This window comes from Dreissena polymorpha, unplaced genomic scaffold (genome assembly GCF_020536995.1).
Source record: "Dreissena polymorpha isolate Duluth1 unplaced genomic scaffold, UMN_Dpol_1.0 chrUn003, whole genome shotgun sequence".
In the NCBI taxonomy this organism is placed as follows: Eukaryota; Metazoa; Mollusca; class Bivalvia; order Myida; family Dreissenidae; genus Dreissena; species Dreissena polymorpha.
In genome coordinates, this window is record NW_026273317.1 from 1,003,259 (window position 1) to 1,029,492 (window position 26,234).

The following is a 26,234-nucleotide window of genomic DNA, read 5'->3' on the forward strand; positions in this document are numbered from 1 at the left end:
AAACTAGTAAATTTATCTGCTTGCAGCAACATGTAAAGAATGAAGCAACAGCGTAATAAAACTCGGGAGGAGATGTTGATGGCGTCAAGGGAAAGATATGCCATTCAGAGGGACATAAGCAATAATCATGAGGAACTGGTTTCTCTTTAAAAAAAATGAAATTCTAAATTGCTCAATTGTTTCTGGAACTTTTAATTGATTTTACATGTGATGGTGTTCAGTGAGTCTATGAAACTTATTATTACACATACTATCATGTAAGATATAAATTGTCATATGAATTATAATACCATGCCCAGTTAATATATTGTACTTCCTGATTAATAATAAATATTTGTGAATGTTCTTTGTGTTTTATTCATTGAAAACTAGTGTCATAGCAACTGTTATCAAATACCATAAACATTATTATCATAAACATTTCAATAAAAATACAAAAAAAATGCACAGGTAAACAACATTTTTTAACGGTAGATGACTAAATAATTGAACAGAGAATCATAAAGGGGTAAAGTTTAGTAAATACATTCGGAAACAATCTAATATACTGGAAAACTTCTATTTTTTTATGACAATAATATCCATATTTATAGACAGCACACTTATTATAATAAAGTACCGATACATTTACAAGCCCACTTTTTATGCCCCCCTTCAAAGAAGAGGGGGTATAGTGTTTTGCTTGGTCGGTCTGTCCACCAGATGGTTTCCGGACGATAGATAACTTTAGAAAGCTTAGGCCTAGGATCATGAAACTTCATAGGTAGATTAATCATGACTGGCAGATGACCCCTATTGATTGTCAGGTCACTAGGTTCAAAGGTCAAGGTCACAGTTAGTCGAAACAGTAAAATGATTTCCAGATGATGAATTAAGAATGCTTACGCCTAGGATCATGAAACTTCATACGTACATTGATCATGACTTACGGATGACCCCTATTGATTTTCAGGTCACTAGGTCAAATGTCAAGGTCACGGTGACTCAAAATAGAAATATGGTTTCCGGATGGTAACTCAAGAATGCTAACAGCTAGGATTATGAAACTTCATAGGTACATTGATCATGTCTGGCAGATGACTCCTATTGATTTTCAGGTCACTAGGTCAAAAGTCAAGTTCACAGTGACAAAAAACGTATTCACACAATTACTGCCACTACAACTGACAGCCCAAATGGGGGGCATGCATGTTTTACTAACAGCCCTTGTTTTAATGTGGCTTTGAGAATGTTCATTACAGAGAACACCTTTTAGAGCGAAAGTCATGGGGTAAAATATCACTTGAATAATTGTTAATGGGGAAAAGTACCTTGAGTATATGACCTTTTCTGGAGCTCAGATAACTGTTCAATATTCAAGGGACCTTTTCCAGTTTTGGTAAATTGACTAAATTAAAAAAAAAAGTTTAAGATTCGCAAACTTTTGTTGCAGTTATGATATTTGTGAGGAAACAGTAATACTGAACATTTACCATGCTCTAAAATATCCATTATATGCATCTTTTGACGATTTAAAAACTTGAAAATTTTAAAGCGTTGCAACTATCTGCTGCAACACTCGACGATTGAATAATTTGTAGAGTTCTGTTGTTGTCGTTATATTTTGTGACACGATGAGGATTGCTTATATAAAGTGTAAAATACATCACTCATTGTATCAACATGGACGGACAAGTGGTCTTAGTGTGAGGCTTTTACTTCAGGGGTCAGTGGTTTGAGCCCTGTAGGAGTTACTTTTTATCTTTTTTTAATTGTATTCTTTTTTTACTGGAGCTTTTTAGATCCAGTGTTTACATGTATCAATATAAAAGCGTTTAATGAAAAACTTAAATATCTGCCAAAATTTAGGAAAAGTTCCCTTTAAAATAAATATTAAATCAAGCACTTGGTAATACCTAACACATAACTTTTTTTTATTGGTCCTCAGAACATTGGCATTTTTTTCTTTCACAAACCTTTAACCTTGAAGTAAATATTAGACAAATTATGCATACACAATTATAAAACAGGCAAACATCAGCTGTTGTAACTATTGTGTCTAGATGACCAGGAATACCAATCCTTCCAAATCAGCTTAACACAACTTTACGCCATTTGGCTGAGTAGTGTAGCTCTGCCTATTCAGAGAAGACTCAAGCCATCTATCACTTTATAACATTTATAACTATAAATTTTTAACATATTTTATGAAACAGTTTGATCAGCTGCTGCCTCTGATCACATGCTGCTCGATGTACTGTTGTGTTGTTCATAACTTCCGGTTCCATCACGTTTCCAACCAATTCCTCTATCAGTGGAACGTTTGAATCCAGACACAGGTTATGCAGGGGCATATACACAGTTGATATTTCACAGCACTTATTGGACTTGAAAGGCCAACATCACCAGTGGCATGCAGATATCTAAACAAATATCAAAAGTTTTTCTTTAACATAGACATTTGTCTAAGTGACTAAATTGTCCTGATACCATTGACATTAATTTAATTTCAATATAAATTATATATAATATATAGCCTACAAAACACTTTATTTGTGCCTGTATTCACTATTAATGCACAATATCATTTAAATGCACTAGTAAACAATATTTCATACATAGAGTCTGAGGATAAGCATAATGAATTTTTAAGATTTAAAATAAAATGAATAAATCATCAGTTTATTTAAACGGACATTTTTTTATGAAACATCATATTCACACATGCAAACAACCCTCAGTTATTATAAAAGTTATTTACATATAAATTCTAAAATTTGATAATTAAAGTTGTATGTTATCAAGCTTTAGAAGTTACGTTTGATTTAAGACACTGTGAGGCACAAGAAAGAGATTGGCACTAATACTTCATTTAAATACTGTGTGGTAAGTTGATCTCGCACTAATAAGACTTATATTTCCCAACCTATATAATATGTTACCAATCTCGTGATTTCAAAACTCCAAATGCCCTTTCTACTACCCACCCTCTACATAGATGGTCATTGTAGGCCTGTTCCGCAGCATGGGAGGGATGAGGTTAAGGGGTCATCAGGTTAGTCCTTAACGGATACCCACTATCTCCCAGCAAATGACCCTCATCATTGGTGCTCAGATATTGCTGTAAATTGAAATATTTTATTGGGCAGTTGCTTTGTCTTTGATCAAACAGCAGTCCACAGTTAATATTGTTAGATTAAGGTAGGAAAGCATCTCAATAAGTTTCACAAAACTAGCTTAAGTATTATCAAATCACTATATTTTAGTTACCTAGATGAAATAATGTAACTTAAGACAATATTTAAAGATATTACACTGATAGCTGGCTGCATTGGCTAACACATAAAAGAACAAAAGCTTGATCACACAGCTAATGGTGCTTATTGTGGTAGTTAATGATTTTTGCGCATGTACGTAACTAAATATTATTAGATGTCAAAGATGATAAGCATTACGCTTATTTCAACCTTTTATGGTATTTATCTGCTTTTATACCAAATTTAATGATAAGGTAATGAATCATAATACTGTATTTACATTTACCTCATGCTGGCGTCAGCAACAGCCTGCACATTAATGGCATGGAATCCTCAGTAAACATCTCCCTTGGCAATATGCAATATGCCAAAATCTATAAAAATAAAAGTTATTCATTAACATGAAAGTGCTCATCATTTCATGTTCACATTACCAACACAAAAGGGAGGAATGCAGAAAAGGAGTAAATAAATAAAAAAGCCCCATCAATATGCACGAAATAAATTTTTTGGAAGGGGGGGGGGGGGTGAATATTTATAGCACTGCAGAATTGAATTTGACAAATAAATAAATTGTAATCAAATGAAAACAATATAGAAATATTTAAGGTAATTGTTCTGCAATTATTAAAGACATAAGGTACAATCTACTTTACTCACGCTCGATTGGTTATTCACAGCTTGGGTACTACTTACATGTACCCCTGGTATCATTAAGCATACTTGCATGTACCTCGGGTAAGGTTAATATACTTAAACGCACCCAGTCCTTATTAGACTGTACCCGAGTTGTATTCCTGCCCTAAATTCGATGTGGTACAGTGCACTACAGATAAATGTAAAGCCATATTGTTTATCTAAATTAAACTTACCTTTTGAAAAAACTGCATCAACATGCTTTTTGAGTATAAATTTCGATGATATAAAGACTATTTGAGAAAAAAAATGACATTCATGTGAACGTAATTTAAAAAAATTAAGCCTACAACAACCCATTTACTATGATTTAGCATTAAATTTCCGGCTATGTTAAAGTATATTAACTGTAACAGGTTTAGCTCTACATGTAAGTATACTTAAAGAGTACCCGGGGTACAGGTAAGTAGTTTCCGAGCTGACAATGACCAATCGTACAACATTGTAATCATATGCGAACAATATAGAAATAATTAAGGTGATATTTCTACAATTATTAAATACATAAGGTACCATTACTCAGCATCTACTTAACTCACCAATACAATAAACTTGTTTAAAAATAGCAAACACAAACAATATCATGATGTCATATTCATTTTCATGATCACGATGTTATAATCAACAATTTCAAGGTAAAGCATTGTTCAATCATAACATTTAGAAGTAGAACAACTACAAGTTCAACATTAGCGGGTGGTGTAAATCAGTCTGCACTTAAAGTCATCGATAAGTACAGTCAGGTCGTCAGTTCCGGAAAGTCGCCAGTTCCGAAACAAATAACATTTCATTCAACATTGAAAAATAAGTCTTACCACTTATGATTGAACAAATTGTACAGCCATACACCTTTAATATTTGATGATTTTTTTCGCAACAAACCGGAAGAAAATAGACACATGTAAACAATCTGAATTGTCGAAACGCTCGCAGACATAATTTCGAATGGCGGCAAAATCCTGTCTTCACGATCAGTCATCGGATATTAGAACACGTTTGCTTCTATAACGGATTGTCCATGGTAAGTGATCTTGGTATTGATTTGAAGGTAATTTATCAGGAAATAAGAAAACAATAAGATTTATACATTTTCAGTCAAACTATGAATTTAGAGTCTCGAAAATGACTCACTGCCACAGGTGTCAGTTCCGAAACAGACATGAAGTAAACCAGGGGTAATCTCAAACGAATTTTTACCTGTCAAACATCGTTAAGTGATATTGTAAATTGTATTATTGGCCTTTACACTTGGCCTGGGATGAAATGCTATTATTTTCAATGCTTAATACTGCTTGAAAACAAGGTAATTATATTTGGTCCCAACCAGCATTTTTTATATTGCATTATTGAATAGGAAACATGATGTTGCTACTATTAAAACATGTGAGTAGAACTTACTAGAAGCAACAGGGGCTTAAAAAAGTTATGTAACCATTTATATATGAGCATCTTACTATTAATTACTTTATACTGTTTGAAAATATAATTCAAGTTTATCTTTTATTTTTTTATAATGCTTGAAGTTACATTGCAATTTTATTTTTAAACACATATAAATACATGTATCACATCCCATACAGGGTGACAACAACATAATGTTTATCCGAGAATGGTTATGTTAACCTAACCCAGTTTTATCAACCTGTATGGGTGTGATATTTATTTTATTATACTGAACACAGAAAACACAACAACTTAATAAGAGAAACACAATTGAAAATTGCTTGTTTATTCATTTACTAAGCACTCTGGCACATACATTTCTGAATGTACGGATGTTTAAAAGGAAGGTTGCTGGTATTAACTCATAGACAAAGAAAAACAATGTATTCCAATTTAAAAAAATCTGATTATAAAAATTTGAAATTGTGTGATTTTATTTTGGTTTTTATTTAAAAAATATGCAAATGCCAGAAAGAAAAATGAAGTAAATGCAGTATATTTATATGTTCTCTTGATGCGGAAAACTAATGGTGCTATTTTCAGCTAAAAAATGGTGATAAAATAATGTCGCATGTGACTGTAATATGGGTAAATGGTAATTGACATGTGCTAGTCACGTGAGGTATAATTAAAATAGTAAGGCTTATATCATAATTTTTTCAGTATTGTGAAGGACGCAGACGTGCCCTGACAGGCAATGGGGGAAATGCAGCAGCCCAGACCTTTTATCCATGCATCTGTGATGTGTTTAGCTCTACCCATGTGAATTTATGAGTGTTGTACACTTGCCAAAGCTCTCCAGCAGTTGCTTATTTACCAACCTTTTCCTTATTTTATTTTAATATGTTCCTAGTTGTTGTTTTTTTTATAGTTTTTACCAAAAGCTTGAATTCCTATTTGTCTAGAAATTGATTTAGTTATTGTTCATGGTCAGTTGACTTTTTCATATTTTGAATCGATATAGTTTGTGAGACTGGGTTCATCCCCTCTGAAAAAAGAACAACTAAGTATGGGTATATTTTAATAGAATATTTTAAATCCAGTATCTGGGGCAGCAGTCTATATATGTCGTGTTGTAGGAAAGTTAGCCCATGTTCCACTTATATTTTGTGGAATAAGTTTGCACAAAACATCACCTTAAATGTTATTATGTATATTTTGCTTATCCGTTAAAATAGATTTTCTTAGTCAAGTGAGATTAAAACACCTTCATAAGCATATCATCTTGATAAAGTTTACATGAATATTTACTACAATTGAACCTTGACATGCATTGTGTGTTGTTGCTTCCTTATACATTCTCATTGTTTTGTGTGACAATACTGTATGGTATGCTATCAAGATTTGATTCATACAACGATAGGTTGTTTTCATTTATTTTACTGTCATTTCAGTATCAGAAAATGCTGTTATACACGCATTAACACTACATAGATATATGTATTTATTTTTTATCACTGCCTTTTGCATTAAAATGTACCATCCCTGTCGGAGCAGAGCAGGACTGTTCAATTATTGGATACTCCTTGAGAAAACTGGTCATTGTTATTTGCATTAACTGTTATCTTGAATTGTCATCTGCAACCTACACAGGTTGAAATTGCGCATTATTTTCTGGATTCATGTAATTGTTTGTTTAGAATCTCTAATTTGTGCTCTGAGAAATGAAACTTTCCTCTCAGAAAGCTTGTGTTGTCTCCAGTGGGCAAAGGCTAATCTAAGATAACATGGGGCATCATAAGATTGTATATTATAGTATAGTTTATGCAAGTGCAAGTGTGTGATCTCAGGTAGGGCCCATTTTATTTCATTTGATCTATTCCTTCTTCTTGTTTTCTATGTTGTTGCTTGGAAACAGTATACTGTATATTGTAGTTAATATGTATGTCATATGCAGGTGCCCTTAATTGTGTGATCTCAGGTAGAGGTCCATTTAATTTTGTTTTGTTATTTTTTACTTTTTGCTTTCTTTATTGTTATAGTTTTTACAAATATCTGTGATCAAAAGCTAGTCTGGTTATATTGTTATGAACGTTAAATAAACTATTTTGACAGTTCGAGTTTGTTTTGAGACGATCCCTAGTCATAAAGTGCACCTTCTGTCACGTGATTCGCTATTGGAGAATATTAACCGGAAATGGAGAAAGGTTTCGGTTTAGAAATAACATAAACACTCATTAATATTTAGAACCAAATTCAAAATCAAGGTAAGCGAAGCATAGAGGTTAAAATTATATGTAATACGCCCTATATCCGAAATTAAAATCGATCGCCGTTTTAAAATATACATGGGTAGATTCGATAGTGATTCGGAACTGACGACCTCACTGTACACGTCGACACAAAATAGAATGAGTTTAACATAAAGTCATTTGTAAAGAAACACAACAATAAATGCTTAAACTAATACCGGTAATCATCGAATGCTTTTATTAAGAAAAGATACAACAATTACTTATTCTTCAACCATTTTGCAAAATCCGAGTTGTCAAATGCTAAGTAAACAAAGGGCAACTACTCTAAAGTTTTTGGGTTAAATGCTACTTATTTGCTATTTGAAAATAAATACAATTTTATAATTATACTTGTTTAAATCAATGATTTCTTCGCCTTATTTACATACCTAAGCGACGGAATGAAAGGGATGAGCTCGCCGGCAAGTTGGTGCTATGTCTTCCCCGATCAAAACCAACAATCGCTCTATTCCGCCCTTACTTAGACGATATATCGAAGCAATATTCTCATCTCTTAGGTTTTCGAGAACAATTCTCTCCCTAAAAAGCCTTGGCATTGGTAATTTTTCGTCTCCTGTCATCGTGGATCACAAAAAACGACCGCCATTACGTTAATTTACGGGTGCCCTTACCCAGTCGTATATTTATATATGGAATTTATGTAATTTTAATTTACGATTTGCTTGATGAAACGCGATTTCATTGAAACATCGTAATTTATGTTAATCGTAATTTACAACTAGTCGTAAATCGTTGATGAAACGGCTCCCTGAATTGTAAAAATGGCAAGGCATGTGGTGAAGACCTACTCCCATATGAAGTGTTTAAGAATGAAAACTCATACAAGCTCCTCCATGAACTATTTAACAAATGTTTTATCACCGGGATAACGCCCTCGTTAAAGTCAACGTCCATCATTAAGCCAATACCGAAAAGCAGCACAAGCGACCGCCGTATACCGCTCAACTACCGTGGAATAAGCCTACTTCCGGCGGTGAGCAAAATTTTTTTCAAGTGTTTTAAACAGCCGACTGACAAAATATCTGGACTCGAACGATATAATAGTAGATGAACAAAACGGCTTCGGAAACTGCGCTCCTGTACGGACCATCTATTTACGCTATGTTCTATCATCCGAAATAGAAAATCGCAAGGCTTACCGACATATGCGTGCTTTATCGACATGATGAAGGCCTTCGACCGGGTTGACAGAGACTGCTTGCTGGCAAAACTATTATCCATCGGCGTCCACGGACAGTTCTATAATATACTGCGACAACTGTATAGCACTTCTCGTGCAAGGGTTGATGTTAATGGACACCTAACGAACTACTTTGATATAGAATGCTCCGTAGAACAGGGAAATAAAATTTCGCCTACCCTATTCGGATTATACATAAACGATTTAGCTATAGAATTGAAGTGCATGAACTTGAGGATCATGATTAACAGTGAAAACATATGCATACTTCTTTACGCGGACGACATTGTTATTCTGAGTGAAAACGAAGAAAACTTACAGAACATGCTGAATAAAGTGAGTGACTGGTGTAAAAACTGGCGCATGAAAATTAATCAGACAAAAACGAACATCGTGCACTTTAGAAAACAAAGCCAAAATAAAACTGATTACCTTTTTAAAATAGGAAATGATATCATTAGTGTTGCACCGAGTTATAAATACTTGGGCTGTGTATTGACCGATACGCTTGACTTCACGGAGACAGCAAATATATTAGCGGAATCGGCTGGTCGCGCACTTGGTGGCTTGTTAAACAAGGCTAAGGCATTAAATGGACTTACATTTAACGTCTTCACAAAACTCTACGACACCAGTGTAATCCCGGTGATGGACTACAGCTCTGGGGTCTGGGGTTATAAAAAATACGCAAAATGTGATACGATACAGAATAGGGCCATCCGGTCGTTTCTAGGCGTCCATAAACATGCGTCGAACTTGGCGATAAATGGCGATACTGGATGGCAAGCGCCTACAATGCGACATCACCTGAACATGCTCCGCCTATGGGACCGCCTCCTCGAAATGCCAGATGACAGAATTACGAAGAAAGTATTTTTGTGGGATTACGCACACAGCCACGGATGGTGTTCGGACGTGAAACGTGTTTTTGAACAATTAAATTTTCTTGACCTGTACACTACTAAATCCACGAGCAACCTGTCGCTGGACAATTTGCTGTGCCATGCTAAAGAGACATTTGCACGTATATATGCTGACCAATGGCAACAAGATCTCGTATCCCAACCCAAGCTCAGGACTTACCGGCAAATTAAACACGAACTTGGTTGTGAAAATTATGTGTCTATGCAACTACCAAAGCATTTGAGATCTTACATTGCTCAAATAAGAACAGGTACTTTACCGCTGCGGATTGAAACCGGGCGGTTTAGAAACTTAAAAATCGAAGAAAGACTCTGCCTTCTGTGTAAAGAACCCAATAAGGTCGAAACAGAATACCATTTCTTATTTGAATGTCTTTCTACCTTTTTTTAAGATTATTATTTTATAACTGTATATCAAATATTAAACCAAACATAATTACCATCCCGTATAGCGAGAGGCTAGCATGTATGCTGACTGATAAACGACTTATTTATAAATCTGCATTGTTTATTTAAGATTGCTATATGAAACGATCGGAAGCATTGTATGTATCCGACATAAATTAAAACAAACCATTATGTAAATTATATAACTTATGTAAATAATATTAGTTATTTCTATATGAACTTGCAATACTAATATTTTAAGTCCACCTGTTTATAATGAACAGAAGTTATTAATATAAACTATCCATGTTTATACTTTAAACAATTTAACTCTTTTTATTATCGTGATTTTCCTGCACTATTTTGATGTGATTTTATGACTTCACCGATAACATGTCAACTCAGTGACTCGTAAGCCATTTATATGGCTGGGTAGTACAATGTTTGTACAGATATATACATATCGTATTATTGCTGTAAATACCAATGATATTTATGTACTATGCGTCACTACTGTATCAGATTTAAATGTTTGTATCAACAAACATATATCCATATCGCACAGCGAGCTTGCTTACATTAAGCCGATTTCTTTAATAACTTACAATCTCACTAAAATGTATTTGTCTTGAAGCTTTTTCAAGAAGTCATAATTGAAAATTGATAATAAAAATTGTGATGTCCTTCACCTTGTTTTTTACCAGCACACCATATTTAATTATATTATATAAATATATCAACTGAGATGTTTTAATTTTATTAAAAGTTAAATATATGTATATGATCACAATGGTAACTGTGAGTGCTGGTAAAGAAAAAGGTGAAGGACATCACAGTTTGTATTTTGTTTGTACATATTATATATACATGTGTCGTTTAAAAAAACATCTCTGTTAACATATTGTTTATTTCCTTGAGTGTAAACAGCTGACGCACATGGGCGTATGCGTCGAAGGGAGGACACAAAGCACACTGCTCGTTAATTCTATCCGTATGCGACATGTTCATGAAGCGGACAACTGGCTTTATATCGGACACGGAAACACACGTTGTGGACAGAGTGGATTCACGCACCAATAGGCACGCACACACCTACGTTAGTAATTGGGCGGCCGTTTCTCAACCCCTAAATGCGTGCCAACATACTACCAGAATGCCCTTTAAGCGTTGTAGGAAAATTGCGGAAGCAGTAACCGAACTCTTCCGGATGTGTCATACTGTTATTCTACGAATAGGCGAAAAAGACTGTTAATGACACTCTTTGCTAACAACCTTCGTATGTGTTAGTGGTATAGTGCTCAATGCAAGCAATTCAATATACGTTAAATGAAAGTCGATTGCATTATTTCGTAAATATCGGCAGGCTTGCGGCAAACCCGCGAACAACGCTCTGCCGCAATGCTTTTCCTACTTTCATCACATATGCTGTAACGCTAGATGACACCTGTCCAAAATTGTCCGCAACGTTCGTTCCCACATGCCATTTATCTGCCGTATCAATTGATCATCATCATCATCATCATCATCATCATCATCATCATCATCATCATCATCATCATCATCATCATCATCATCATTATCACCATCATCATCATCATCCTCATCATCCTCATCCTCCTCCTCCTCATCATCATCATCATCGTCATCGTCGTCGTCGTCGTCGTCATCATCAGTGAATTGTGTTGCAAAATATGTGTTATCTTACCAATTGTTTATCTGCAAACAACAAAATCTTTATCGTCTTCGTGATACGCCCTCGTGATTGCATCGTATGCAGCAGTAATTCTAATGGTTCTTTATTCGCAAAACAGGTACACCCATTTATAAATATATTCATAAGACAACATTTTAAATTAAACAAAGGTATTTTCTTTTCTACAAATGACCTTAAAACTTCCATCAATATTGAACGTATTTTTTTACTTGTTCTTAAATTTAATAAAACATTTTTTTTTAAATTTTAACACAACACATACTATATGATAAAAAGTAGTTAATTTAAATATCTTTAGCATTATCATTTACTCTGCGAAAATGTATTATTTCATTCACTGTGTTGAAATGTGTATTTAAACATAACAAGATCACATTAAACAGAACAGCAGTTATGTAAAAATGATGATTGAGAAAAATTACACTGTCGTCATTTAGTTCGATTGCTTTTCCTCTATAAGTAATCGAGAGTACAAAATTTATTCAAAGGCAAGTTTGATTTTGAGAGGGTCTTGAAATAATTACCCTACAATGGTACCTAATCAACTGTACTGTTGTCAAGTAACGATAATTACCTCTAAATTAAAATGCGCGGTGCGATATTTTGAACTTTCATCTGCCATTAAACATAAAATAACGTCTTGATTAAAATGCTTGACCTTTTCGAGCAATGTAATTAGGAACTTAATTTGGAATTATTAAGGAAATGAACTTCCGAACGTACAGGGAAACTATTATAAAAAGTCGTTTGTAACGGAGTGGCCTTGTATGGCTACAATTAATGAATGAAATTATAAATATTATTTAAATTAATTGTTTATTTAATGAATTATGATGCACACAGATTCTAGATGCATTCATAAGTTTATTAAAATTACTCACACAAGTAAGTTTACACAAGATTATTACTATTCGAATTTATATTTAAATCCAGCTAATGAAATGAACATTATCGAGCTTTTCTCCTGTGCGAATTATTTTAGATATAACAAAGACAAGATGCGTTGTTAAAGTAAGCGACCTTTGTTGTTTATTTACCTTTAATAATTGTTGGTTACTTATTATAAGCTATGGTCAATCTCTTAGCACAAAATACACATTTAAAGTTTGATTTTAATAGTATGTAAGATATTATTTAATTGATTAAAGTTAGTATTATGACGGCCACCATGTTCATGGCAGTAAAGAGGCGTAGTGGATATGGTTGTGATTAAGTCTATTTAAAAACCATGCGCTTCGCATAAACCATTCCAAGACAGTCAAGCTTTAATTGCTTTAATTGTTTGCATGTTTTGTGTTGCGTTGTTGTGTGAATTGTCCAATAGTATACAAATAATTGATCTTTTTATTTAAATGATAAATATCGGATGTTTTTGGGACTTTTTGTCTCTCTTGCTGATGTATATGGGTTATAATACGCCTTTTGAGTGTGCTGTATTTTAACGTTATTTGTCGAAAAATCGACCCGATGCACGTGCAAATCAAACGTTCATTACGTTAGCTAATACAACCTAAAACTTCTTAAAAAAAGAATTTGCAACAAAAAAACAAACAAACCCTTATTTAGCGAGAATTTCAGTGGGTCAAAACGATTATTAATGCGATTTTTATGTTTTGATTTTGTATTTATGTATTTGATATTTTTATTACTGTAATTATTATAATAAAGGGACAGTGTGATTGCTGACAAGATTGATACTTTGATATTTTAAACTAGCGCTTTAATGGCACGTAATGCATTTAGATCAACACGTGTTTCTGAGTTCCTTTCAAAAGCAGCTGACATGAATTAATTTGGTACGAATTATATTTTAAATGTGTTTTTAATGTATCGGACTTTAATATTTGTATAGGCGCCTACAGCGTCCTTCAAATGCCGCGGTCTGTGTATTGAACACACATCAAGGTTGTCAACGATATAACATTGTAGGTGGTTGACTATGGCTGAATTATTCATAAGTTTCCATGATAGTAGGTAATTGACTGATGATAACAATTACAGAGTGAATTGCACGGCCTCTATTTAAGTGTTTGATCAGAGTTAAATTACCCTTAAGCTCAGGATGCCATGCAAGGCTTATTATCTATCTTGATTACGAGGCTATGTCAATGTCAGACACTATTTAAGCATAGTTGTCTTACCGATTCTGTTTCATAGCACCAGATATAAGTACATATTCTAAAAACCTAAGTAAAATATTCGGTTTGTAATCATGTTGGGACCGGTCATCATCTATATCAATAACCACACAAACATCCGGTAAAAGAATATCAACATTGTTCTTGAGGAAATCAAACAAATTTAGTTATGTATTCAAATAATCAAAATGTCTGTTAAATCGTTAACATGACAACGACCATTTAACAGTCTCATGAACACAAGGAAAAGCTTGTCAGATTTAAGAAATGTATAATAAATGGTATGTTTTATACATCACATTTACATAACCAACACATATTTTCCCTTAAAATAGGTTGTTTTTATGTTTGACCTTTATAAATACCCAAGTAAAATAAACACAGCTGATACTGTACATTAATTAAACATGAGCCTTTTCAAAAGTATGTACACACTTTTGATAATTATACATATACATACACACATTTGATAATAAATGGAATGCTACAGAACTGATTTAAAACAAATACTAACCTTTATTTCAAAATTAAAAATAGCGTAAATCGAAGTCTTGTATCAAAAGATCCTACCGATGCAAATTGTGTGGCTTGTATAAACAAACATGTCGTGTAACTTAGCAATAACGCAAGCCGCTTATTATGTGCGGGGCAGGACAGACATCATCACTGGATAAAAGAAAACTTTGAACATATACGATTGTATCAGTCCAATAATAGTGTTGATGCAGTATATTGAACTGGCAATGAACGGAAGTCAAACTGATTGCATAAACGCCCAGACAAGAAAGAAGAATGTCCTTTGTGTTATTCGAAAACGACACAGTATAATTAATTGCGGGCTGCGTTTACAAGGGTAACGTTTTTAGTGTATCAATTGAGACGCCGTCAATCAGACGGAACATGATGCCTAACAACATTATACGATTACATCATACGATGCATGGCATACTTACCGATGAGGTCTTCATGTCTGAAAATTACACAAATAACATAACTTGATTATATAACATTAACCCAATTTGGCAACTGGACCGAAATAAACGTTTTCTACACAAGTGCAAAAAGAATAATCGATGAAAATGTTTAAGATAAAATTGTATGTTATGTATTTGCATGAACGTGCATGCCTTATGCATATGTTTATATATAATTTCTAACGCAAAACGGTACCTACTATTGAAATGCTAATATATCCAATACTCGGCAACTACACGGAATTCACGGAAAATATGTTTCGAACATTAAATTTACAATTTTCCAGTTTTCCCTTCAAAATTCAAAATATGTTCAATTACGGGAATGTAAAAAGATTCTGAACACCAAGATTGATATTAAACAGCAAATGTTTTGAAAGTAAGCCGTGTGAATGCAAGTAAACATGACCAAACACGTGATTTTCGCAACCCATAGTGTCTATATATGCAGTCAAAAAGTCTTAACTAGTTATACAGTTTTTCTGCAAACAGAATCGACGATCTAACACATACCTACATTCGATGCTTTGATATTAATTCGTATTCATAGTTGCGTGAATGGTGACCATTTAAGAACTAAGTTTGAGGTTTGGCAAGCCCCCCAACTGGTTCGAACCTCAATGGTTTGAATTGACTGTTCCAGGCGATGATCACAGGTTTAATGCTCTGTTTAATTCCCACGAAACTGCAATCTGATTCCGAACATCCGAACAGAAAGTATACAGACTTTGGATAAGACCACTGTATCTTTTCTCCAATCATATTTGATCAAAGTTTGGTAGCTGAACAGACGTTGGGGCTTCTATGGACATTGCAAATACATTAGTTACAGAACGCAATTAAAATCGCATTGTTCATATTCAAATTTTACTAGATAGCATGTGAATGCTCATTACGTTGCGTCGTGACAAATATCGTCGTACTTACGGATTGAAAGTTCTATATCTAAAATATGTTTTGGTCGTGTATATTATATCTCATATGCCTCATCTTAGTGAACTCATCTTTGGTGTATTTAATAGAATATGTAAACATTTGTTTCACCATCTATTTACATATAAGCTACCATTGACATGCTACGGTGAATGCAACAAGCTTTAAGCTCATGTTCCTTGTAACAATATCAACTGTTTGTGATGAAATCGAATTCATCGTGAAGTTTTTATTATACTACAATTAACTCAAGATGTATTGTAGATTTCTGTGTATAGGTAATGACATGTAATTATGGTTATTAATATATTTCAAGGCGTGTTGTTATATATTTAATGGCTTTTTTTCCTCCTAAACAGTGACACACGCGGCCAAGTGTTGATGGTTTATGAGCTGTATATGGATACTTCTTTTGTTGTTTTATCAATTAAAAATTGAAAGCGAAGGCCATTAACTATGTTGCGCCTTTGTTTATTATACTATTGTTTCAATTGTTATTTCAGTGCGACTGTAACTGAGTATACTTTACCAATTCAGTTAAAACAATGTTATCTCGTTATCCTCCTTTCACATTTGATATAGAAATATTCACTAAACTCCAACGGAATATTTTAAGTTTCAGTATTGTTGAGTTCTAGACAGAACAGAACAGAATGTTTATTTACGACTTAAGCATTTACAGCTCATCGTCACAACAATATGAACAGAAAAAACTAATTCACATGCGTCAACAATACATGTCATTGTATACAGTACATCAGTTATATACTAGCATGGCTTAATGTGAGAATGCCAGAACAATATGAGATGGCTCATAATTTGCAAAGAGTATTAAAATGTAATACTTGAACAATTCGCATGCAAATAATTGAATATATATATATATATATATACTTTTGAAAAGGTCCTTTCACATCGAAACATAATATAACATATTTATGTATTGTCAGCCCTAAGTTTAAAAGCTTTGATGCAAAAATGAGTTAGACGAATTAATACCGTTTTTTTCAGTTTCATTCAATAATTTCACAAATTTAAACATACTTGGTCTTCTTTTGTAAAAGTTAGGCAAATTAGTATTTCTCAAATTGTCATAGAAAGGACATATCAGTACACAATGGTATTCATCTTTATTTTCGTTAAATGAACAGTGTTTACATATTCGTTCATTTCTGGGAATATGTTGTTGTCTACCAGTTTCAATAAAAAGACTGGAATGATAACCGCATTTTTGCAATGATATTTCTGAATTTCGAATTCTCCAAGATATCTAAGAAAACCATAGAAACCGTTAATATTCCTTTACAAGTTATACAGATCAAAGCTATTTGACCTAAATATTCAAGTAACACAGTTACAATTAATTTGAGTTGAATAAAACCATTAGAAGATTGCATTCATGCCCTCTGGTTTTATTGACAATGTCAAGTGGATTCTGACTTATTCCAGAGGACACAAGGAACACAAACCATGTGTTGTTATTACATCCAATGGGCCCAATCATATAGATTAACCACTTTTACGTGACAGCGAGGCTCGGCATAATGGGGAATGCAATTGTTTATTGGTTCGGAAAAGTAAAAAACAACAACATCTGCCTGTCCGACCGGTAAGGTAAATGATTTCGGTCATCGTTTTCCCTGATAAAATATCAAGACAATCGTTAGGAAACAGGTAAATTGGCAGGATTTTTTTAACACCGGAGATAAATAATTAAGTTTAACTAACAACACTGGTGCAAGTATTCAGCAACGTCATTCACGCTTGCATGTCATTTGTTGTTTTTACGTACTGTTTTATTTAAACATTACTTTTCTAAAGTTGAATTTTATTCCGAAGCTCTGTTCAGCTTTTTTGTTTATAATGAATATATCATTTTTGCACAATACCACAGTACATGGTTGCTCAACTATTCATTTTTCTATAACGATTGTAATATGAATGTTATCTATAAAAGTTTGAGTGATCGACCACGTTTTAATTGGTTATCAATAATTGTATTGCAAGATTTAAGGATAACATATGGCAAAACTGCTTCTAGTTGTGCATGTTCATACATGTTAAAAAAAATACAACTTCTGTAAAAAAAATGTCAATATTTGTGTTGCACAATTTATGAAACTTTATATAACTTAATTTTAGCATATTAACTTACATTTTAAGGTCATGGCAAAAAATTGTTGGTCAAGTGAAATTTAAGAGAACTGATCCGACTTAACAAGTGGCTTAAAAAGTTGTTGTCGAGCCCTGATGAATGACATGGTCATATTACGTTATTCTACACTCATCTCCGTTTGTTAGTGTATTTATTTTCACATATCATTATATGATGTGATAGCTTTTATAAACTTAATTGTAAGATAAATACCATCGGATTTTTATCTCGTTACTAAATTGGAAATTGTGTATCACAAATATTGTGTATTTTTATGTAAAATATCATTTATGTGTTTTCAATTTCTGATGAACTAGAATATCAATACGGATTTTACTTCCGTTGTATTTGTATGAAAACAATTCTCTATTTTTTGATCCATCGCTTCTGTTAAATAAGCACACTGTTATATACTAGCATGATACACAAAACATAAACATCAATCTTAAGCGACACATTGGCAATCCAAGAAACCATATGCATTTCGATTAAGGAAACAATTCATAATCAAACATTAGATATCAATACATCAACCTTATCCGTGACAAATATGTGATTAGTTTTCTTTATCCTCGTGCACTCTTGACCTTCAACATAAGAAACAAATTGTGAGAACGCCGTACTGTTCATAACATGAACGTTATCTAACGTATATTCTAGAGTATGAAATAAATACAATGATTTAAGGCACAGGAGGGAAGCTCCTTGTTTCTATTATAGCATATATAAGGTATATAAGGTATATATATATATATATAAGGTATATATATATATAGTATATATAAGGTATATATAATGTACCTTTTATATATATATATATATATATATATATATATATATAGATATATATATATATATATATATATATATATATATCTATATATATATATATATATATATATATATATCTATCTATATCTATCTATCTATATATATCTATATATATATATATATTATATATATATATATATAATATTGACATTTATTTTATTTATTTACATATATATGCTATAATAGAAACAAGGAGTGCAACTTCATTTGCCGAAAAACTACACCATCTTTACTGTAAACCATGTAACTCGAACAATTTTTAACGAATCAACTACACACCGGTTGTTTTCGAAAGCTTATAAAATAATTTATCAGGAAAAATTAACATCAGTACCATTGATCAAGCAGTATTTCGATACCAGCCCTCGGAAGTTGACACTCACGGAAAACATTTTGGTCGGACACCGTAGTGTCCAATAAAGCTCCATTTTCCGCTCGTTTCAAACAGCAGAAACACAAAGATTACATGACTGTTCGTCATTTAAACGGTTATTTCTCGTTCAATAAACATTAATGAGTCGATAACAATACATTTTATAGTCATTCGCACACCATCAAAAGTGTTTTTCACTCCGATGTATAAGTAAACAGCCAAGAGGTTTAATTTGTTTAGGTCACAATATACTAAAAGATTTCCTACACAAATTCAATGTAAAAGCAATAACTTTAACAAAAAATAACGTCAAACTTTTGCGCATAGAGACCCCCATAACCATACCTTTTCTTAAAGAGCATTCCAAGCCGCAATGATTAAAACAATAAAAAAGATAGGTATATATTGCTAAATTTAAACATCCGCATGTCTTGAACAACGATTAGGCGTGTTTGTAAAAATCTCATATTGTATTACAGTGTTGTGATATTTTCAGAATTGTGCATGCAATAATATAATAAAATGTATATGTATAGAAAACAAATTATATTTATTGACATTGATCAAACAAACAAAATACATTTATAAGTATACGTGTAGCCTGCTATCGTTTCGCTTTCCTAAACACTTCATTTCCTGTAAATTACTTCTGGTAATTAGGAAATAATTTATAAAATATTAATGATAGTTAAATCATTTTAATGTCGAAATATATCTCATATAATGTTAGAATAGTAATATTTTCACTTTAAATTTGTTAATCTGCGAATGAACATATAATGTCGTTTAATTGTACATGTAATCGTACTCACGTGAAGATCAATTCGTTGCTTGGCAAAAGAGGTAATTACAAAAGTAATATTAAAAAAAACAGTCCCTGTTCGAAATGTGTCAGATGTATTTGTGCCAGGTGTTTATTACAACACACAGAATATTTTTGATTTTGTGGTTAAACCAAATTTGAACGATTTAAAAGCAGTATCATAAATCGCGTGAACATGCTAAGAGAGACGGCGACGAAAGGCAACACAATATATATGAGCCGTGCTCTGTGAAAAGGGGGTTTAATGAATGTGCGTCCGCAAAAGGGGTCAAATGAATGTGCGTAAAGTGTCGTCCCAAATTAGCCTGTGCAGTCCGCATAGGCTAATCAGGGACGACACTTTCCGTCTAAACTTGAGTTTTGCTAAGAAGAGACTTTCGCTAAACGAAAAATATCATAAACGTGGAAAGGGTCGTCCCTGATTAGCCTGTACGGACTGCACATGCTAATTTGGGACGACACTTTACGCACATTCATTAAACCCCCTTTTAACAGAGCACGGCCCATATAATTGATCAAACGATAATGTGGAAAATGCTGATACAACGTTATATATGCTCGATGAAGTGTGCAATACTATTTATTTCCACTTTGTTTCTTTATTATTTTGTAAATAAATGAATAATATAGTAATTTAGTTGTATAACTTGTGTTATGTCATAAAGAGTACAAGCTTGAAGTTATGTCATGCTTTGAAATGGTCAGTAAAGTAAGTACTGTATTATAACAGCTATTCATATATGCTTTTGACATATAACGTTAATTACCTTTATAGCGAGTATGTATATTTTTAATGTCAACATTTGTACTATCGCAACGTTGACACAACATATGTATGTGAAAGATGAATTGTACATGCAATTAATTACTCATAAATGGTACGATAAATCAAATACTAATTACTTCAGTGAAATTTATAACATAATTGTTTGCGCCGATAACGAACCGTTTAACTTGTATTTGTTTTAGATCCAAAACTGCGCCAATGTGACATACGGACGAATCTGCACTGACTGTATATGTGGATTTCCCAATTGTGTACATGTTTTGCAAAATAAGCGAGTTGTATCTGATATAGTAGAACATTGTTTGTAATTAATAAAATACACACTGGTTTTTCCATTATTTCTGGTACTTATTCTCCTGAACATCTTTGCATACTTTGGTTCATTAACGTTCTCTCTGTTTTGAGAATTAGAGAAGTAAGATCTTATATACTCGCTTTCAACCACAAAAAGCTCAATGCGATATTTTTTGTCTTTTATAAGCGATGAATAATAAAATCATGTATTCTTGCGACATGTATTTAAAACGGTGGTTTAATGGTTTAGCGGATATAAAAAGCTGCGTCGTTGTCACAATTAATCCAGTCTGGCATTTACGAAAGATAAAGAAGCTTAAAGGAATAACAATATTTAGCTAAGTTATTCACTTTGCTGAGGTAAAAGGTGATGTGTCTTTCTTTCTTACGAATCGACATGTGTCATGAAAAGTTGCTTTTAAATATTAAAATATGTTAGTGAGCTCTTACCTTTGATCTATATATTGCTTCTACATGTATTGATTTAATTCATAGGTTTACATTGTTTATGTTACAACGCTGCTTGTGTTATTTAAAACTTTTAGCAACTCGAGATCGTTGTGTGATTTACTTTTTATCGATACATATTTTGCTTACCGAAGTGATAAAAGGAAGTCGCGCGCGCTCTCTGACAATACTTACAACAAGGAAGTCGCGCAAGCTCTCTGATACCACCTACTAGAAGGAAGTCGCGCACGCTCTCTCATACTACATACTAGAAGGAAGTCGCGCGTGCTCTCTGATACTATCTACTAGAAGGAAGTCGCTCACGCTCTCTGATACTACATACTAGAAGGAAGTCGCGCGCGCTTTCTGATACTACCTACTATAAAGAAGTCGCGCGCTCTCTCTGACAATACGCACTAGAAGGAAGTCGCGCGCGCTCTCTGATACTATCTGCTAGAAGGAAGTCGCTCACGCTCTCTGATACTACCTACTAGAAGGAATTCACGAACGCTCTCTGACAATACGCAATACTAGAAGGAAGTCGCGCACGCTCTCTCATACTACCAACTAGAAGAATTCATGCACGCTCTCTGATGCTACCTACTAGACGGAATTCACGAACGCTCTCTGATACTACCTACTAGAAGGAATTCAGGAACGTTATCTGATACTACCTACTAGAAGGAAGTCGCACACGCCCTCTGATATTACCTATTAGAGGGAAGTCGCGCACGCTCTCTGATACTACCTACTAGAAGGAATTCACGCACGCTCTCTGATACAAGCTACTAGAAGGAATTCAGGAACACTCTCTGATACTACCTACTAAAGGGAAGTCGCGCACGCTCTCTGATACTACCGACAAGAAGGAAGTCGCGCACGCTCTCTGATACTACCTACTCGAAGGAAGTCGCGCACGCTCTCTGATACTACCTACTAGAGGGAAGTCGCGTACGCTCTCTGATACTACCTACAAGAAGAAATTCACGAACGCTCTCTGATATTACCGACTAGAAGAAAGTCGCGCACGCTCTCTGATACTACCTACTAGAAGAAATTTACGCACGTTCTCTGATATTACCGACTAGAAGGAAGTCGCGCACGCTCTCTGATACTACCTTCTAAAGGGAAGTCGCGCACGCTCTCTGATATTACCGACTAGAGGGAATTCACTCACGCTCTCTGATAATACCTTCTAGAAGGAATTCACGAACGCTCTAGGATACTACCTACTAAAGGGAAGTCGCGCACGCTCTCTTATACTACCGACTAGAAAGAAGTCTCGCACGCTCTCTGATACAACCTACTTAAGGGAAGTCGCGCAAGCTCTGTGTTAATACCTACTAAAGGGAAGTCGCGCACGCTCTTTGATACTACCTACTAGAAGGAAGTCACGAACACTCTCTGATACTACCTACTAAAGGGAAGTCGCGCACGCTCTCTGAAACTACCGACTAGAAGGAAGTCGCGCACGCTGTCTGATACTACCTACTAGAAGGAATTCACGAACGCTCTCTGATACTACCTACTAAAGGGAAGTCGCGCACGCTCTCTGATACTACCTACTAGAGGGAAGTCGCGCACGCTCTCTGATATTACCGACTAGAGGGATTTCACGAACGCTTTCTGATACTACCTACTAAAGGGAAGTCGCGCACGCTCTCTGAAACAACCGACTAGAAGGAAGTCGCGCACGCTCTCTCATACTACCTACTAGAAGGAATTCACGAACGCTCTCTTATACTACCTACTAAAGGGAAGTCGTGCACGCTCTCTGATACTACCTACTAGAAAGATGCTACTCGTAGCCCACTTCATCTGTATATCCAACACCGTATTATGTTACATATTGATTCTTTAATTAATGCAGGAACCTATTTATCGTACATTATTACAGATAAGATGAATAGCGTTAACGTTAATTATTTCATGGCTTAAGGCTAAGAACATATTCAAATAAGTAACGATATGATCGAATGGACCGGACAGAAAATGTAGCTTCTTGTCATTCAAACGATGTGCCGCATTTATATTTTGAACATCGAACGCAAATGCCTACATAACCAGACATGTCGTTACGTTATAACGGCACTGAGGATCAATTAACGCTCTCTTGAAAAACTAAGTTTCGTTGTGTTTTACTCGATTTTCCTGATTTACCGCTACGTTTGATAATCAGGCCATAATTTTACATTTAATATCATTACACTCATGTTACATATGATGACCACAGAGGCATAATTGTAACAATCTTTATAGAGGATCAATATGTGTTGTTACATACAAATAATCCACTTACGAGATGCAGAAAGTAGTCAACAGTGTCTGCATTTTTTATTGGTTCCAATGATAATATGTAATTGACCCATACAATATGCGCTTCATGTGATCAGAAATCACTTACCCTGAAGCTAATGATGTCGTGGAAGATTCCATCTGTCGTTACAATAACGAGACGTTGCCCATTCAAGACGCTTTGTTTAATCGCACGTTTCTAATATTTGTTCAGTTACATCTAACCTTGATTAGAACTCGTAAACCTTGAGTAAAAATGATAGTTTTGCCCTGAAGATGGAATTGCCAATCCTCTGCTGCATTTACCCTTTTATCGAGAGGCAATTCTGAATTGTTTCAGAGACTAACAGGACAATGACAACAATTCCAACACATACTTAACACTTTAGCAGAAAATGTGCAACTAAAACAGCTAATTGTGTACGTCAACTATGCATACAACTCATTAAAATCATGGTTTGAAAAGTCATCGAACGGTAACAAATCACTTACTTCATGTTACTTGACCGATTACAAATTGCTTACATGTACTCGGTGGTCATAGACGGGTTGAGCAGCACTAATGTCTTAGTCGAATACGCTTTGCAAATCATGTAATATGTTATCAATGGCGGGTTTTGATTTAATATAATGACAACGAAAGATCGCAAATAATTTACAACAAAGTATATACACGGTCGCTTTTCGCTCACTCATTGATCATAGTCAGTTCGCTGATTTTTGGGCATGTGCATGGACTGGTCGCAAACCACTTATGACATGTTAATCAACGGGTCGCAAACCACTTATGACATGTTCATCAACAGGTCGCAAACCACGTATGAAAAGTTTATTAACGGGTCGAAACCCACTTATGGCATTTTTCGCATTTTTAAAATAAGATCTTTCAAGTATTTATTATTGTCAACCATCTAATTTTGTTACAGGGGAATGGTTTTTAAATCAAGAGCTGCAAAAAACATCGCGCTCGTCTTTGCTTGTTCCTGTCAGAGGTTGATTTTTTACAAGAAAACTGTTTGTATGATAGGTCTGTACATTTATATATAAACTAAGATACTTTATATAGATAATTGTAATTATTTATCAATAATGCGTGAGCCACATCTACTTTGGTATAGAGCAGAAACTAATTTTCTATATTTACTTACAATTAGCTAGATTGTTCACCATGAGCCAAAGTTAAATCCATGGTCACTTTTAGTACAATAACATTTAATTTTTCCCCCGACGTATCATACCTATACCCAAGGGGGGGCGGGCGGTTTAGGTGTGTACGTTTTATATTTGAAGGAACTTTTATGATACTATTTTTGATGAGCTGTAACGTGTTCCTACATCGTATGCGTACAATTGTAATTTTCTAAAAAGACTCTTTATTCCAACTAATTTCAAACTAGATTTACCGAAATTGATCGATGTGGTCATTTTGTTACATGATAGCTTTATGGTCGAAGTTTGAATGAAACCTTACAGACACGCACGAATAATAAGAAACACAAACTTTTTACTGTATGAAAAGCTTTTCCCAACAATTCAGCATACAAAGAAGTGCATCAATTGCATGAATATAGCATAATGAAGTAAATAAATATTTATAAAAAGCTTCGTCTGAATTTAGATTCACTGGTTGTTTGCACAAAAATATCTAGAATATTCGTGTTTTCGAGTAATGAAGTAATTTATATGCCATCAAATAGGATTGACTATATTTTGTCCGCAATAAAAATGGAAATACAACATGCAACGCAACATCTTTATTTTGTTCTTTGTCCAACTGCCTGATTTGTGTTTGACAAGCAAACCATGGACAATTGTACGACAATAAACTTGAAGATCGTCTATTATTCTTTCTGTGGAATGTAGGATGGTGGTGATGATGATAATGATTATGTTGACTATTATTTTTATAATATTAATACTACTACATGTAGCAGTAGTGAAAGAAGTAGTCATATTTGTAGTAAAAGTTGCATAAGTGGTTATAATAATAATAATAATAATAATAATAATAATAATAATAATACTAATACTAATACTAATACTTATACTAATACTTATACTAATACTGATTCTAATAATAATAATACTTATAGTAATAATAATAATAATAATAATAATAATAAAAAAAATAATTGTGGTAGTAGTAGTAGCAGCAGCAGTAGTAGTAGTAGTAGTAGTAGTAGTAGTAGTAGTAGTAGTAGTAGTAGTACTACTAGTAGTAGTAGTAGTAGTAGTAGTAGTAGTAGTAGTAGTAGTAGTAGTAGTAGTAGTAGTAGTAGTAGTAGTAGTAGTAGTAGTAGTAGTAGTAGTAGTAGTAGTAGTAGTAGTGGTAGTAGTAGTAGTAGTAGTA

General features: G+C 33.9%; 1 long non-coding RNA gene across 1 annotated transcript; it reads right to left on the reverse strand.

Moving 5' to 3' along the window:
• Positions 1-406: 406 nt before the first annotated feature.
• On the reverse strand, positions 407-8,230 carry LOC127863238 (uncharacterized). The gene is made up of 4 exons (XR_008041007.1): positions 7,786-8,230; positions 3,523-3,610; positions 2,967-3,100; positions 407-2,402 (listed from the first exon to the last, which is right to left on the reverse strand). It is a non-coding gene; the product is annotated as an uncharacterized LOC127863238 (long non-coding RNA).
• Positions 8,231-26,234: the final 18,004 nt, after the last annotated feature.